The sequence below is a fragment of the Syngnathus leptorhynchus genome, chromosome 10, assembly GCF_054491065.1.
Source record: "Syngnathus leptorhynchus isolate UIUO chromosome 10, UIUO_Slep, whole genome shotgun sequence".
NCBI classification, from domain to species: Eukaryota; Metazoa; Chordata; class Actinopteri; order Syngnathiformes; family Syngnathidae; genus Syngnathus; species Syngnathus leptorhynchus.
The window spans coordinates 5,371,915-5,388,959 of NC_141204.1; the positions used below are offsets into that span (position 1 = coordinate 5,371,915).

General features: G+C 41.5%; 1 protein-coding gene across 3 annotated transcripts in view; it reads left to right on the forward strand.

Moving 5' to 3' along the window:
- The first annotated feature begins 479 nt into the window (after positions 1-479).
- The window catches only part of zmiz1a (zinc finger, MIZ-type containing 1a), a 111,164-nt gene continuing 94,598 nt past the window's right edge, over positions 480-17,045 (forward strand). For all 3 annotated transcript variants that reach the window (XM_085921599.1, XM_085921602.1, XM_085921600.1), the window contains exons 1-3: positions 480-664; positions 3,726-3,807; positions 6,694-6,801. The gene's annotated coding sequence lies outside the window, so the exon portion shown is untranslated. The remainder of the gene's footprint in view (positions 665-3,725; positions 3,808-6,693; positions 6,802-17,045) is intronic.

Consider the following 17,045-nt stretch of genomic DNA (forward strand, 5'->3'; position numbering starts at 1 on the left):
ATACAGTATATTTATACAAAACAATTGCACAATGGCTCACTTGCAGACAATTTTGGAGAAACCGGCAGATAAACACTTTTGTTTAATTTCACACTTGACGGATAGAGCTGGCACTCCAAAGGCCCAACTATTTGTATCCAAGCAAATTAAAAAGTTAATTTTCCCTAACATGCAATATGATATAAACGACAGAGATGAGGAAGGAAGTGAAGTGCGCACAACTTTTGCTCTCTGTGTTTACAAGCAATTTTACGCCGTACCATAAGTGCAGTGTCAGCATCGGGGGAGTCCCATGTGAGTTCCTATGTGCCAAATAAAGAAAGCCCTGATAAAGCTCAATGACTTCCTTCAGGGCCTATACGTACTTTGATCCCCCCCATAACTGTCTTTCGTTCGGAGTCACTCACAAGGTTATATTACACATTTTGTCCACAAGACGGCGCTCTGACTTCACTCAATCAAATAACTCCCGAAAACGACCAATGACGTGATTGCAAGTAATTGCACCAGCGGCACCTGTAACATTTTCAACAATGAACAATTACCGATTTAAGTTCATGCCAGCGAAATTTTGAGCATTATATTGATCTTACGGCAGAAATATAAAAAATTCTCACTGTCAGCAAGAAGTAAAGATGAAGAATAATAAGAGAGAAACTTTGGGGTAAGTTGTCGTGTTTAACTGGCAAAGGTATAGACATTGTTTGGCTGGATTTTTTTCTCCTTTTTAACATTAAATAAGAAATAGATTGTCACAAATTTTTGTTAATTTTTGGCTCAGCTCATCACATAATGTAGTTAAAATGCAACTAAAAAATGACATGCATTGACACTTTTGGCGTTTCTGTTTTTTTTATTTTGAAGTCATCACTTCATGGCAAAGAAAATGGTAAGAGTAAATAATACAACTTAACGTTACATTGCATCATGAATAAATGAGTTGTCAGTTACTTAATTTATCATATTGCTCCAATACTGTATACAGCTGTACTTTAAATCTAATGATAAATTGAACAAACAGTTCAATAAATGGAAAGTGATGCAACAGTACCATCTACAGGGATGTCTTAGTCATTACAGCAGTTTACACCTGAATTTCATGAGCAGAAGAGACCCTTATCAACCCCTAGTAGTTGAAAAACATTTTGCCTTACTTTTTTATTTGCTTTTTGTGGGACAGCTGCTTACTGCATTTAAAGTGGGCGCACCACAATTTTTTTAAACAAGAAAGTGGAGCTTAAAAGAAGAATCCTTTGCATCTTAATAAGATGCCTGACTCTCCCCTGCTGGCCTCAGTGGGGGAATCATCATCATCATCACTGCTGGTTTTTTTTTTGCAGTCCTGTCATGTCCCATCAGCTTTGGCAAAGCCTGCATGACGTTCACTCATATCTTCTGGTTGCTAGGTGCCCATATATAGCATCCAATGATTCCAAGAGGGCAAACTGTGTTTCATGAATCCTAATTCACTTTCCCACCCCCCCCCACCCCCTTTCTTTTGACATCAAGAGGCCTGACGTTGTTTTGTTGACAGGTTTTAGATGTTTTTAGCCCTCTATGCTAGCAGACAGGCCCTATGGATATGGATGCTTGTCACCTGCATTGCAACCCTTCAATTTTTCACGGAAGAGAGTAGGAAAATGCAGTGTTCCCCAGCACTGAATTTGTGTTCGCATTGAGGGTGTAGCGATTCTGTAATGAAAAAGGGCAGCAGATGTGAGTGACAGTATGATGGAATGCTATGCGTGTTAAGCCATAGGTTGCATGTTATATTAATATGCAGTGGCAGAGATGCAATAATTTGATCCTACAGTGAATGACTTAATATACTATAATAGATGCAAAGATTAAACATGTTAAATGTAAAGCAGTCTGTTTTTCCAAAATTCTGGAATCCTCTTTTTTTTTTTTTTTTTGCTTTAGTGGGCATAAAGAAAAAAGCAGGTAAAACATTTTTGATTGGGCATGGGGGGGGGGATCGTGGTCGGGAACGGAGATCACCGCACAGTGGACAGAAGAAGTGTTGTCGCTCAAACCAAGTATAGAAAGAATATTTAATATTATTTACATATTTTAATATTTAGTATTGAAATGGGTTTTCCTTCCCAAAGTATTCACAACTGAAATAAATGAGACTTTCATCCCTCTTCTAATGTGCTCCTGAAAAATAATAAAACTCGCAGAGACATGAAGACTGTAAGTGGCACCATTTCAATTTCATGAACAAAATGCTCCTTTCACTGAAGAGTCCTGCCCATGTTTCTTCAATCAGCGGAGCAAATTTTTATTTGGAATTTTACTTTGCATGATGTCACGACCCAAAAGTACCATTTTGACTCATTTACATACTTTTTCAATTGCACACTGACACCAAATTGCCCCTTGTGGGGGGAGCACGTTAGTTTGATGGAGTTTATGCGTATCATAGGGCAAGACGACCAAATTGTGATTAACTTTTTTCGTCAATTTTTTATACATATAAAAAAAGACGGGACAAGATCGGGTTTGGATTGCAAATCCAGCACTTGAGTTATTCTGCCATCTTTGAGTGAGCTTCACATTTTCCCTCTCTGCGCTCATTGGTATTCCTGCTCATATTAGCCTCTTCAATCAGCAACAGAAAAGCTGTGATTAATGGCAGCAAAGAGAGCAATCTCTCAGTGATTCATTAAACACGACCGGCGTGAATAAAAAAGGAAGATTTGCTCATATTTCCGCTCAGACGCCGAAAAATATCGTCCGGCATTGGTGAGATGTGTAATTTATGATGTTGTTAGTTACTCTCATGTTAAGTCCATAGAGCAGAATGAAAGCCAAATTAGAATGAATAACAGATACTTCCTGTTTGAGTGTGGAACTCCTCATTTACTGGCCAATCTCACACTTAAATAATGAAAATGGAATACGTTCGTCTCGATGGTTTGAGTGGTTAACTCATTACAAGCTAATGTTGGAATCTAGAAATCAATAAGTTTTTTATAGTTGGTGCTTTTCATAAATCAAGCAGTATTATAAGTTTGCATAAATACTCCATTTTATGTCTGATAAATTTTTCTTCCACTGCACATAGTAACACCAAGCGAGAATGTATTATATAAATTTCAAGATATATATTTTTTTTATTCAAACAAATATGATGACAGCAATATATTTCTATTGTAATAAATACCTGATCCTTTTTGTGGTTGAGTGAGTCAGTACAACACCCTTTGCCATGATATGAGGAAATAGAAAGCAATTTGCATGCATGATGTTACATCATGTTAAGTGGGACCTCAAACCAAAATAATATTGGTGGACATCAAATGACAAGCGGGCTCTCGTATTCAAAATGAGTCATTTGTTATCCCAAAGAGACATCATTTCATTTCAAACATTAGCTGGACAAAACCAATATCTCCACATCCAAATCCCCTCTGTAACCCCCAACCTGCATATTAACACAGATTGATTTCAATCAAACATTAGCCCTGCAAATGTGTAACGGGCCATCGGGCTAGCGTCATTACTGCCGCTCGTTTGCCAGCTAAGAGACGATCAGATATGACAGGGGCGGAATTAGCTTTGTGCTGGCTCTCTGTCACTCTCATCCCAAACTGCCGCCGGGTGGGTGGGTGTGTGTTTTTTTTTGGGGGGGGGGGGGGGGGGGTTTCTGATTAAAAGGATATATTGTATACTACATGCACATTAAAGACCCCCTATTCTACTTTCCCTCCTACTTACAGATCACACAAAGGCCGGATGGAGCGCGGCGTATGTGCGTCACTGATGGGGCAATGGATGTCCTGAGCTGCTCTTTTCTTGAAGGTGAGGGCGACAATGCTGGATGAAAAGCCAGTCATATCGAAATCCTGCTTTGCCATTTTCAACTCCGTGTCATGAATATACAGTGGAACAAAGCTTGTTTCTGGGGTGGTGTCTTTTGCACCGTGCTGCCTGCAGTCTCATTGAACGCTGTTTAAAATCAATACTCTCTGACCTTACCCAAGTCAGAGGCCATGCTGAGGAGCCCATCAGGCAGAGTACAGACCGCCACACCCCTACTGACTAAACGACTTTCAGCAAATTTACATCAGGGCGTTTGTAAACCGCATAAATATTAATATGATTTTTTTGTAATATTGCATCATTTTTGCACATGTATTAGTTAAGATATCATTTAAATGCAAATGTGCTAAAAAGTGTACCAGCCTTATTTTTTCTTCTCACATCATGTGGCATGTTGGAAATGTAGTCAATATTGTATGTACTATGCAAGTTTCTTGCAAAAAAAATGTTGGAACCATGCTTGTAATTCAAAATATGCATCCCAAATCATCCTTCAACATTGAAATGAATGAAAATGCCAGTAATTCATCCCAGCCTTCCCCTGAAAAAAAATAAAAAAAAATTATATTTTTAAAAAACAATGAACAGCCTGAACTGGCTGCCATAGAGTAATAAAAGGATTACTAGAATGTATAGAATTAATCTCCTGAAATGGAGCCGCCACTCGAAATTCCCAATGGCCACCATGCTCCTGTTTATGACATTAAAAGTGAATTGTAATCCGACTGAAATCCAATGAGTATCATCATAAAACTGAATTGTACATATCAAGTTGTCACTGAAGTTCTCACTTCTGGTGAAAGTTGATTGGCACAAACAAATCATTCCTCGGAAAAAAGGCAGACTTGTCACTCTCTGCCGCAAGTTGTGTGGATGGATTAGACCACTACGTGTCGAGGATGGCTTTAATAATTAAGAAGAGCCGAGAATATAAGCTGCTCCCTGTTGTGCAGTCAACTGTACTGGCACGAAAAAAGAGCTGGGCTAGAAGGAGGAAGAGAAGGAGGGTGGTAATGGTGAGAAGTGCTTATGAAATATGGATATCAGGAAGAAAGCAGTCCAGGAAAGTTGCCAGGGAAAAATTCTTTAATTAGTTGAGTGATAGTTGCAAATACCCAACAGTGATAACAGTTGAAAAATATGACGCATTTTAAAAATGTTTATGAGCCATGCGTGCTGTTTGTCCTCATACAACTCCAATTATCATCCAATACGAGAGAAGCAATTAATTGAAGAATTTCCGTCGATTTCATGCCTGTTGGCGCCGCCATTCTGAGTGCCAAAGAATCCCAGCGGTGGCATGAGCCGTGAGATTCAACATCTCAACACTTCTGATGCAAAGATTTCTCAAAAAACAAAACAAAGATAAAAAAAAGTGATTTTGACCTTGAGTTTGACACCAATGCTCGAAGCCTCATTTCTCCCAAAACATCCAACACGATTCTCCTAAAAATCCATTTTAAGCCGAGACCGTCTTTTTTTTTTTTTTTTGTTCTCCTGGTATGTACCCGAGTGAATGGAGTTTGTTATACAACACTGCTGATATAACATAACTCAGCAAAGGGTTACACCAGCCACCCTGTGACTTTGGTTATATTAATTTGAAATGAGTGCATTATGAACTACTTGAGTTGCTGCATGCCAAATGTTGCACGCTCTGTTAAGCAAATGACTGTTAGATTTTCCCGGGCCCTGCTGTTGAAACCCGCGACCGCGATATTAAGATTTAACATCACTCCTGACTGGAGATGGAAACTGCTTTGCCTTCCCTCCAGCCTCGCTGAAGACCAACATCATCCTCATCGTGGCGCAGTTAGCAAGTGTAGCACGCTATCGACGGAGCCGCCTGGCTGTGGCGTTTAGCTTCAAACAACCACCCGCGGGCATCCTTTCTAATATTGTCGCAGTGACGGTGTTTTTCACAAACCTACTGATGCACGAGGCCTGTGAGGGGAAAGAAAAAAAAAACAGAGGGCAAACATCAAAAGTGTGTGAGGGAATTTTGTCAAACCACAACTAAAAGTTTCCACCTGAATTCTGTGTGAGCTGTCATTTCAAGGCAATGACTAATCTTGAGGTTGTACGACGTTCACCTCGTTTGTATTGCGGCATCAAAACAACGGCATCAAAATGAAGAAAATCATTCATCCTGACTGAGTGAGCAGATTAACAATGCTTGTACTGTACGGCTGACTCCTCCACCCCCCCCTCCCCTCTCTTTGTCTTTTTCTTCCACATGCTACCCTTGTGCATGTTAGCATTACGTAAGCCGGGGGCCGGGTGTTGCAGTGAGAATGATGGTCCGTAGGGGGATGCACAAACAGCTGCAGTGTCAGTGATGGGTACATTTTATTATCACAGCGTGACACCAGACCTCAGGCACCTTCTGTGCACAAAACACAGTGACTGAAAGCACGGTTAGCAAAAAACAAAACAAAACAAAAAAATACTTTTTGATGAAATCGTGGCTTCGATCTTAATAGTATGTAGACTATTTATGTGGTATGGCTACTGTTACCGCAATTTAAACACAGTTCGACTTTTTCCGCAGTCCTATTCAACCGACCCGTCTTATTGCCTCCAGCGGGCTATTTCTTTTTTTTAATGATGTGGATTTATTGGTTTGTTTGCAACGTCCTATTCATGATCAACCCAGATTTGCTTTTATGGTTGGTTCATGGTGTTCCTTTTCAAGTTTGATGATATTCCACATGTTGATGATGTCATAATGGGTTGATGACTCCCATTCCACGTTTCCACCATCATTTATCATCCTTCGTTTTGGGTCACCACAAAAGAATCCGCTCTTTAATTAGAGAAATGTATATTTTGAAAATGTTTCTAATTCTCTACATTTCTCTACAGTACGCCTCAAGTCAAAGCACATGAAGAGGAATTCCAGATCAGTCAGCCTAGAGAAGAAACTAATTTCATCAACAGCCATTTCGTTGCGTTCAATGGTTGCAACTATGGGTGAGTCTTTGTTTTGTTTTCCTCAATCAAAGTGAGTTCGCAATTTATTTCTATAGAAGTCTTATTTTGAGGTATCTGTACACCTACAATACTGACATTGAGTAAGTCCACCTCACCAGTAGTTGGCGCTATACTGTGGCAATTTGGTATATCATCAAATCTGCTTCAGAAAGAACTGTGTGTTCACATGTTTTGGGTTCCTGTGCTAAATGAAATTTTCAGCTATTGGTGATCAAAGAGTCAATACTCGAATCGATATCAATCGAAAAAATGTGTTTGAACATTCCTAGATATAAATAGCAATACTATTACAGGTGCATATTTGCCATCTTGCGTCCATTTCAGTGAAGGAATACCAAGTCACAAAATCTGAACTAAAATACAAACAGGGAAACCTAATTTTTTTTGACCCGTCAATGAGACCTGCCAGCTCGTTGAATTTCATCAAAAGATCAACAAAATTATTAATTAATCGACTTTGACTCGACTTTAATCACATTACAGTCAACTGCAAAAAATATGTAGACCTTCAACTGTTCATAGACACATGCACACAGCTTCCACCAAAGTCGAGAACTGCTCACATTTGTCACTCTGGCATGTGAGCTTCCCTTTTATTTATTTTTTTCCGAGGTGGCCTTGTTTCCGCATGGACTCTGGGCATCTCTCGCCACGGCTGCCTAGTAACTGGCAGATAGAGACGGTGATTTATGCAAATTGGCAGGGAAGTGCTTGTGGGTCAGCCGCGATAATGTGGCAAGACAGTGGATGCGGGCGACTCGACGGGATAGACAAGTCGGAGCAGCGAGTGCAGAATGAGGAGTTGCAAATAACTTTCTTAAAACTTTAAAATAACGACTTTTTTGTGCCGTCAGTAAACATTTACAATCGCCGCCATTGGTGCAATAACACTTATTGTTTTTGCCGCTGCCAGGAAACGCCCCCTTGACGACAAAATGAACAACAAAAAGAGAACATATTAAACACTAGCTTTGTCTGAAAATAGTCTGAGCATGACTTTAAATGTCCCCCTCAAGCCAGTTTGACTGCAGTGTGCCTCAATTGGATCATTTCTTAAAATTGTTAGGTCATTTTCTTCTCTCTGGCTTGTAAAAGGGAACTTTTTCCTTTTTAAAATTCAAATTCATAAGGTGGAAATGATGGTAACAGATGTGATTGCTATCCAGGGATTCAGGATGTTGATACGCTTTACTAAATGTGATCCTTCATCTCTTCCCCCTCATTTCCTGCCAACTCCCAACATCTAATTAAGGCGGGGAGAAAAAAAAAATAAAAAATCAGCCACTCTGTGGTTTTACTCGAATCCAGGTGATCCAGATGGTAACCGGGGGGTCGCAATACAGTCTTGCCATCCTCTGATATAAACAGTTGGTGTTTCTATTTTCGAAGCTGGGCACTTGTGGTGGCCGGTGCCGTTTAATTAGAGTGAATACATTAGGTCGTCACGCGATCCTGCTACATTGGCATGGGTTCGAACGCTTTTGGGAACGGCAGAGGAGGCCATCCCTTGCCCTGCGACACGACACTCCCACCTGGAGGGGAACTCTGCGGATTCCCAGTGACAGATGGAGGCTTTGCTCGCCGAACTGGGCCGGATTACATTAGCCCGGTCAGCGAGCTGCCGTGGTGTCTTTGTGTTGGCTCTACCGTTTGCCTGCTCGCTGATGCCATCCATCATCATTTGCCTTTGTCTTGCGCTTGATCCAAGCCACTGATACAAATCTCGGTGGCGGATGATGGCCAGAATTGCTACCGAGATTATTATTCTCACTTGTCGAGGTAGAAAGGTGCTCTTGAAAATCTTTCTTGTCTTTCTGGATCGACACTAAACTTCCTCCTTTTTTCCACGTCTCAACGGATTTGGCGTTGTTTTAGCATAATCATGCTAACTAGCAAGCATGAATGAAATAATAACCTTGTCAACTTGTAGTAAATGAAAACTCATCTGCCCTGTGTTCTGAGAGTTAAACATTGATGGCTACCTTCATGGGACCAGGCAAGCAAAGGGGAATCAATGTGACACATCTCATAAAGAAGAGAAATGACGGGGATCCGAAAGGAAGCAACAGAAGCTGCCATTAATGCAAAATGTCCAAGCTGTCCAGAGTGGCTTCAATCTAATGGGGGGGACAAGCGTGCACAACCTCCTGAAGGTTGTACCAGCAATTATGCCACTTAGGAGTCTTTGACAGGCAAGGTCGCATCGGCAAACAGACGCGAGAAGCATCATAATATAGCGCTCTGCGTTCAGCGCAACACAGCTCCTTTTAGCCGAAACAATATCAATCTTACATGTGTATCTTGTGTCCACTGTGACCGAGAAGCCCCCCCCTTACTCTTGTCTGGAATGGTTTTGAAAATTGAAAAGGAAAAAAAAAAACATGACGGATATAACACTAGAACAACACCTATTTATCATGTACCTTTTTATTTGACTACAAGGGTCACAAAAGGGAAAAGAAAACAAGTTTGAGCTCTTTCTTGTAAAAAATAATTGGCTGGAAAACTGCTTTTGCCAGAATGTGTCACAAAGTGTAAGTTTGTGATAACTACTCCCACTATGTCCTAAAATTAATCTTGAATTATGAATGTAATGTTTCGAGCAGATGACAAAAGTTGAAATATTTCCAGTGAACCAAATCAGATAATGACCTCTAAACTGAATTTGTAAAATGCTGACATATGATTGGTTTACTCCGCCTTTCACCCAAAAGTTATCTATAATAGTCTCCAACTCATCCTAAGAGATCGAAAATAGATGGTTGGTTTTTTAATGACGAAACACCATTTTCCCTTTCTTGCCACTGTTACCGGATAAAAGAAACATAACGTGATTCGTCATTTTTACATGGACTTTATTACTACGTCTGCTTCAAAGTATCAAAACATTACATTTTTGACATATTTTGATGGTACTAAATTGTCCTAACCCCAGTCATTTGTGGTGTGTATTGAAATGAAGTCAGTCATTGTAAACAGACTTTTATTGTTTTTGAAAAAAAATAAATGGAAATGGGACATACAATATATTTATTTGACAGCGATGTTCAACTGTATATATAATATGTCTGAATATATTTGCACAATATTACAAACACTTTATTACAAACAATTGAAGGATGCCAAGTTGGACACATCATGTGTTCTCTCTATGACCTTTTTTTTTTCTTTTTTTGCTCTTCAAGCTCAGTTTCATGACAGTCATTCATCAGGCAGCTGTCAGAGGCTCCAAAGTGACAGACGGGAGATTTGTAGTCTCCAGCCGGATTGGAGGCACATATTTACACCCCTCCGCCACATGCTTAATTGTTATCAGATATGTTTTTGTCTACACATGATGTTGGCTTTTCTGGCTCGATCTTGTAATATTTGAAAACCCTCCGAGCTGGTCCTCCGAGCCGGTCCTCCGAGCCGGTCCTCCGAGCCGGTCCTACGATCTTGTAATATTTGAAAACCCTCCGAGCCGGTCCTCCGAGCCGGTCCTCCGAGCCGGTCCTCCGAGCCGGTCCTCCGATCTTGTAATATTTGAAAACCCTCCGAGCCGGTCCTCCGAGCCGGTCCTCCGAGCCGGTCCTCCGAGCCGGTCCTCCGAGCCGGCCCTCCGAGCCGGCCCTCCTCGGCAGCGAGAGTCATCCTTAAATGTTCAGGGAGGTGACAAACTGTCTTGTCTGGCGCCAGAGTGTGCACCCAGGGACAACAAGATTCATGTTAATGGTGTCAAAAGTGGAAACCTCTCAGCTGTCCGTATTTTCCTGTCGACTGTAAACACATTAAGAGTTGGTGTTTCATATAGTCAACAGAGGGGCTGTATATTAAGTGTGAGTACGGTACGATGTTTGCATCTCATTAGTCTTGCTGCTATTTTGAAATAATGCCTCCTACATATCCTACAACGACAAGCTCAAGGGATGTCTCGTCGAGGTGGGGTGGGAGGGCTAAAGAAAACATTCCTTCGACACCCTCCCTGATTCCTCCTTTGCCCTGCCATCCATCTCCTCTCCTCCGTTCTTCATCATGCTCATGCTTTACCACTCACCTTTTTCTACCCTCGAACCCGCTGTCTGCTAATAGACTCTATTCGCGTGGGATGAGATTAGCTCAGTGTGACAGCCTCTTGGGAGAATCTTTAAAAAAAAAAAAAAGCCTCTGTGCTCACACAACTAGCTATCTTATTTTTTTTATCCTTATCCCCATGGAGTCATTATTTACTGTTATAAAATAATTTGTTTACTGTCGTGTTAGTTTTTAGTTTTCTTGCAGAATGTTTGGGGTCAATAACTTTGCGGTCTACTCATAGTAGTATACTAAATCTATATACATATATGTATAATTTTGTCACAAATTGATACTATTGTTCAATAGGGGTCTGCTATTTTTACAAATGATTGACTCATCATTTGGCTTGATGACACGCCTATGGCTTGAAAGCAAAGCGTGAGGAGTCTCCGACACTGACGTACAGTTGATGAATGCGGCACTTTTAGAATGTCTACAGTTTTCCTATACTCTCACCCGCTACGTCCTTTGGCTCATTTTGCTTTTATTATTATTAATCTCCTACATAGTGTACCTATTTAAAATCCCATTAACCCATTAGTGTTGTAACAAACAGCCCTCAATGATCAGAGTGCCAACTAAAGATGTGGTTGAAAGACAACAAGATGTAGCGCACTTCCCTCCGGGGAATGATCCAAGCCCTTGTTGCCGTGGTATCACATTGTTAGGCCTCACCATATGCGCATGAATCACCTGCTCTTTTATGTAGCTGCTGCTTGTACGCATTGTGTGCGCTCGGTCCGGCTGCCCTTGAGATGTCCTTGACTGGAATCGTCTAACCTGCTTCTACGTGGAGCGGATATAATCCCGGTGATACATGGCAAACTCCTGACCTGTCTTTGCCGTAGCCGCTCTGTTTGACGCTATTATAGCAGCCGCTAATTGCTGATGACATTCATTTACTCACTTAGGCTGTATCATCTTCTCCATTACAGGAAACTTATGTCTCGGGGTTTTGGGTGAAGGTAAATGGATGCAAACAGGAAGGCTGTTTTTTTTTTTTGTCTTGTAAAGCAAGTGACTCCACAGTGATGCGCATACTGATTTCGACACTATTTGTACGTCAGGTGGGACATTAAAAATCTAACTGTTCATTTTTTACAAGCGTTCCTTGATTAATGACGCCGCCGATAAACGATGAAAGTAGCTTGCGCAGGCGTGTAAAAACGTCGTCACATTACCCGCTGCTACCTCCATGCTCACAGTGATTTTTGTAAAAAAAACAAATATTTACAGCATGTAAAATTGACTTCAGTGCCTTTGCTGTTTGCCATCAAATTGATTGAAAAGGTTGTAATGTGCTTTTCAGGAAAGTTGTTGGTAATGTCGAGCAGAAATTAACAACCGCGCCTCGCAAGGGTATTGGTAATTTGGTGATGTTTCTTCAATAAAATAAACATAGTAATTAAAGAAGTCATGAAAAAAAATGTTTCACAATTTACAGCAATTCCCACATTTCTTAATTCCATATTAGTGACATGTTCTTATAATTACCTTAATTACATCACAATTACTACACCCTGTTATTTAAGATCTCTGGAATGTAGTCAAATCTTTTTTCAAAGGTGGGAGGGAGGGGGTGTGCATCCTCTCATTAAAATGGAAATGAGCGACTGGTCACTGCATCCTCTCCTGTGGATCCAATACAGTGTGTATGGACTTTGTTACCATGACGACCGAGGGTGCGTGTTTTTCCTACATCCCTCTTTAGCACAATTATGACTTCACAGCTGGCTTCGTATAGGTTCAAACTTTGCATATTTGACTCGCATCTACATGTGTCGAGATAGATCGCTGATGTCATTACCAATGTGCGGTATCTGTTTGCCGGGATTAAATTCTCCCTTAATGTCCTTAGGTGGTCAGAAAATGAGCATCAGAGCCGCTATCAGCAGCAGGTCAGCCGGTGCCTGTTTGTAATTAAGGCGGAGGATGATCTGCGCAATTTATCTGATGCGCTGATAAAGGCCAGCGTCCGGGCCACGGGTAACAAAAGAGAGCTGACAAAACAGCAATTGTATCATCGCCAATCCATTTCAACGTGGTTTTGCTTTCGAAAAACGCCGCAAATGATACCGGCCTTTAAAATGGATTGATTTCCCGTTCCAGCTATTTTAAAACTAAAATGCGCTTTGCTCGCTTGTCGCATTGCACCACATCTTCATCATTGATTCATCAGCTAGCTCATTTAACCTCTGCCTTTAGTATCCAAATGGTGGTGTGAAGTTGTTTTAATGACTATTTAAAAAAATATATATTTGAGATGTGAAGTACACATTGCGGTTTGATACTCACCCACAGGTAATTAGTGACGGTTATCAACACTAAAGAGCACTTGAAAGTCTCTCAACTCATCTGGTTGAAGAGGACTGATGTATGTGTTTTATAATACATTGTGATTCTTTTTCATTCCATTTTTTTGTGGCTATGCTCATCTCTTTTTCTTTTTGGCATATTATGTGCTGACCACAACAATAGTATCAATTTGACACAGTGTGAGAAGATAACGATTAATTTATCTTCAAGAAGTTAATTACTTTTGTGGAATTTGTGATTGATCAGATCCAATTGTTCTTAATATTAAATGAATCCATTGCTGTGAAAATCCTGGCAGCAAGGACGCATCGCGATTTCTAAGTGCCTCACAGTTCCGAGGTCTGCACTTCGTGTTTGTTGTGACTCTTCCCATTGTTTTTGGAGAAGACCAAAACGTGTTTCAAGGCACTACTGTAATTGCGCAATCAGCAATCATTTGAAAGTGTATATTCTGTACAAAAAAAGCAGACAGAGGCGTTCAGTCTCCAGTGCGCTCGACGACGTCTTTGTGCCACCACTTTGGGCGTCTGGATTTTTGATGCAACACTCTCGGTGTGTGTTCTTTGAGTGGGCCATTTAAAACACGGTGGGTCAATCCACATTCATGAAGAGTGCATTTCCTTCAATGCCTCAGCGGTCCGCAAAGCCTAGCTGCCACTTTCAGCCATTCTCTGCTTTGCACGTTAATCCATCTTGGGGGAAAAAAAAAAGCATCCTTCCATGCCGTGCTGTGAGAGGGGACACTCACACCCACAAACGGGTGAGGAAGCAGCAAAGGCTTGTGGACACACATTTTCACAGCCTCAGTAGCAGAAAATCTATAGCCCTTTCTGGGAGGAGGAATTCCATTAGATAATAGATATGGAATCCATCTCGATTCCTCACCTTATCTTCTCCTGCGGCGAGGGATCGATACTAGGGCTTCAGCTCAACTGCCAACAATAACAGGAAATTGATAGGACCCAGTGAGCAGTGTAGAGGTCTTCTAATGGCTCTTTTTTTTTGCCATCTCACTAATACAAATAACAAGTTGGGGAGGGGGTGGAGCTTAATTAGTTAAAGGCTGCTTATAGTAATGAGGAGGGAGCTGATGTTGAGAGTTCATGAACCAACACGCGCAAATTAAGCCCGTTGATTGTTTGGAAAATCGCGGCATTACACTTTACAAGACAAGTACGATTTTGCAATGTACACAAAAACCAAGAGGGCTGACAGAGGAAACAATTTTCTTCACTTATCTAACAAACACAACCACGCGCTGGAATGGCATCTCATTTTCCACACAGCCAAGGAGGTTTCCTGTCAGAGTTTCCCTCCAGTGCCGTACTCACAGAGACAGTTGCCCGGCAACGCATTCCAAACAGTAGTGGGACATGCAGACGAGGTGAGCCCGCCGGTCGGGTGGTCCGAGATAGTACGAGCGGGGAAGGGCTCTTATGCAAGGATGACTCGTGTTTTTGTTTGCACCCTGAAATGTGGCAAAGTCCAGAGTCCATCTTGATTGAGGTGTTTGCGCAGCTGAAAGGCCATTTATGACATGGGGGGGTGTCCGTAATATACAAGTAAGACTAATATTTGTAGGAAAACAATATATTACGCAGTACTCTTCTTTAGCTTATACATGAGTTTGGAATTTGATATAACAATAAAAGCAATGTAGTCATCCCGACAAACTCGGTTCTTATACCAAACACTTGTATCTCTTTCGGATCTATGGAAATGCCATTAATCCGTTCCAGTCCTTCCAAAATGTCTTTTCGCATTTTTTGCTTGATGTTTGAGTTGTGCTTATGTTGTCACACAGTATCAAGTTTACTAATTATAGTCCCACGTAATAACCTCCAGCATAACCTCATTGATTCAAACTTTAACCGACATCAATGACTCAATAATTGCTAATTGTTAACGGATGCTGACGCTTATAGGAAGTCTTATGAAGCCGTCTTGGTTACAAACAACATCTGAAAACAGACAGTGCCTCAGGCCATATTCATCTTTGGAAAACATTCCTGTAGTGTGCTTCGTTTATGTTGCAACCAGCAACTCGTGCACCATAGTAACCCATTCACTCCGTTTAATTGTAAGTGGAACTGCGCTGAGCAGCATTTAATGCGATTTCCATGGGGGGAGAGCCTGATCCTCTCTCGCTCTCTCCGTGCAGGAAACCCTTTCCGCATTCCAGCAGGTGGTGCTCTCTCCGCTTTTTGCTCTAACTGCAACTATCACAACATCTTTGTGACTAAACATACGCTTCTTGAGCATTGCAGATGAAGCGGACACGAGGCAAATTTAGATCATTGAGATGCACCCGATTACGAGTGTGTGAGGGGGAAACACTTTGCCGTGTGATCTCGGTGCTTGTCTAGCGGGTGGGGGCATTATCTGCAGTAATAGAGTCAGATCTTCACAGACAAATCCCTTTTAATGTCAGCCACAACGCCCTGGGGAGACCACCCTCACTGGGAGCTGGGTGATGGCAGCTAATTTCAACCCACACAATAGAGTCTGCCTCGTTAGATCACACCATTACTTCATCGGGAAGACTTGGTGCGTGCGTTGAGGGAGGAGGGCTCAGATGTTAAGTGAAGAACAGTACTTTTTACCGAGCCGCTTTGAGGAATTAAGGTCATGTTTTCTTACGTACACATAAAGAATGACGCTGTCGTCTTCGCCGACACGTACAGTCATGGTTGGGATCAGATAAGACGCCTTGTTCTTGCGGATAACATCACGCAACATAACAAACTGGTTGTGATTGAGTATTATTGCGCCCCGACGGTGGAGTCACTCTTGGCCCTGTCCGTGCTTTGCTCCACCGCATGATGTCATCACGTGGCAAGGTATTTCTCTCAGACATAACCTGTCTACTCCTGTCAGAGGCCGCGGTAACACGAGCCGCCTTAAAAGTCTGGGAGCGAGCGCCGGTCACTCGCAGACAAGGGCGTTATTTATTTTCTCTGGAGGAGATTCAATACCTCCTCCCGAGGCCCGGCAGCCCCGAGCTGGACTGCGAGACACAAAGCACTTTTCCTCTGGAGACATTTGAGAGGTGGCTGAAGAGCTCTTTGGAGAGGCCAAGGAGTGGCTGCTTGTACGATTAGTCACTGTTAATCTACTAAATCACACAGATTTGGGACGTGTCAGGCTCCAAAGTAGGCTTCAGGCGATGATTTGGTTGATGAAGCTGTGCACACTCATACCGATTTTGAAAATCACCTTCAGAAATTCATATCGAGTGTTCTTATTGCTATTATCAAGCCAGACTTCATTATAATTTATGGACTTGTGTCTGCAATGTGTAAACAGCATAAACTAGGCCCCACTTTCTTGATCAAAACATCTCCAGTTAAAGTCCGTCTCATCCGTTCCTTGCCCCGTGACTTTGGGTGTGCCCCAGGGCTCTGTCCTGAGGCCCCTACTGTTCATCATTCACCTCCTCCCTCTTGGTATTATTTTCCGTGATTTTGATATTTTCTTCCATTGCTTCATGGATGACACCCTCTCCAGTAAACCCAATGTCTCACTTCCACACTCTTCCCTCACGTTCTACTTATCAGACGTTAACTCCTGGTTCACATATAATTTTCTGAAATTAAACAGAGACAAAACCAAGATTTTCATAAGTGATACTAAATTTACATTATCTAATGTTGACAGGACATCCCGTTTTGTAGTTAATGGTGAAGCCGTGCTTGTTCTGTATCCCCAGATGTCCCAAGATGTTAATGGCAACGATATTAAATTCACAAATTAGTATTTCATTTGCATGTTCTACCTGTTTTGTGGTCACATTTAAATATTTGTCACTACAAATTAGCTGTTTATGTGCAGTTATGTTTTTATTATAGCTA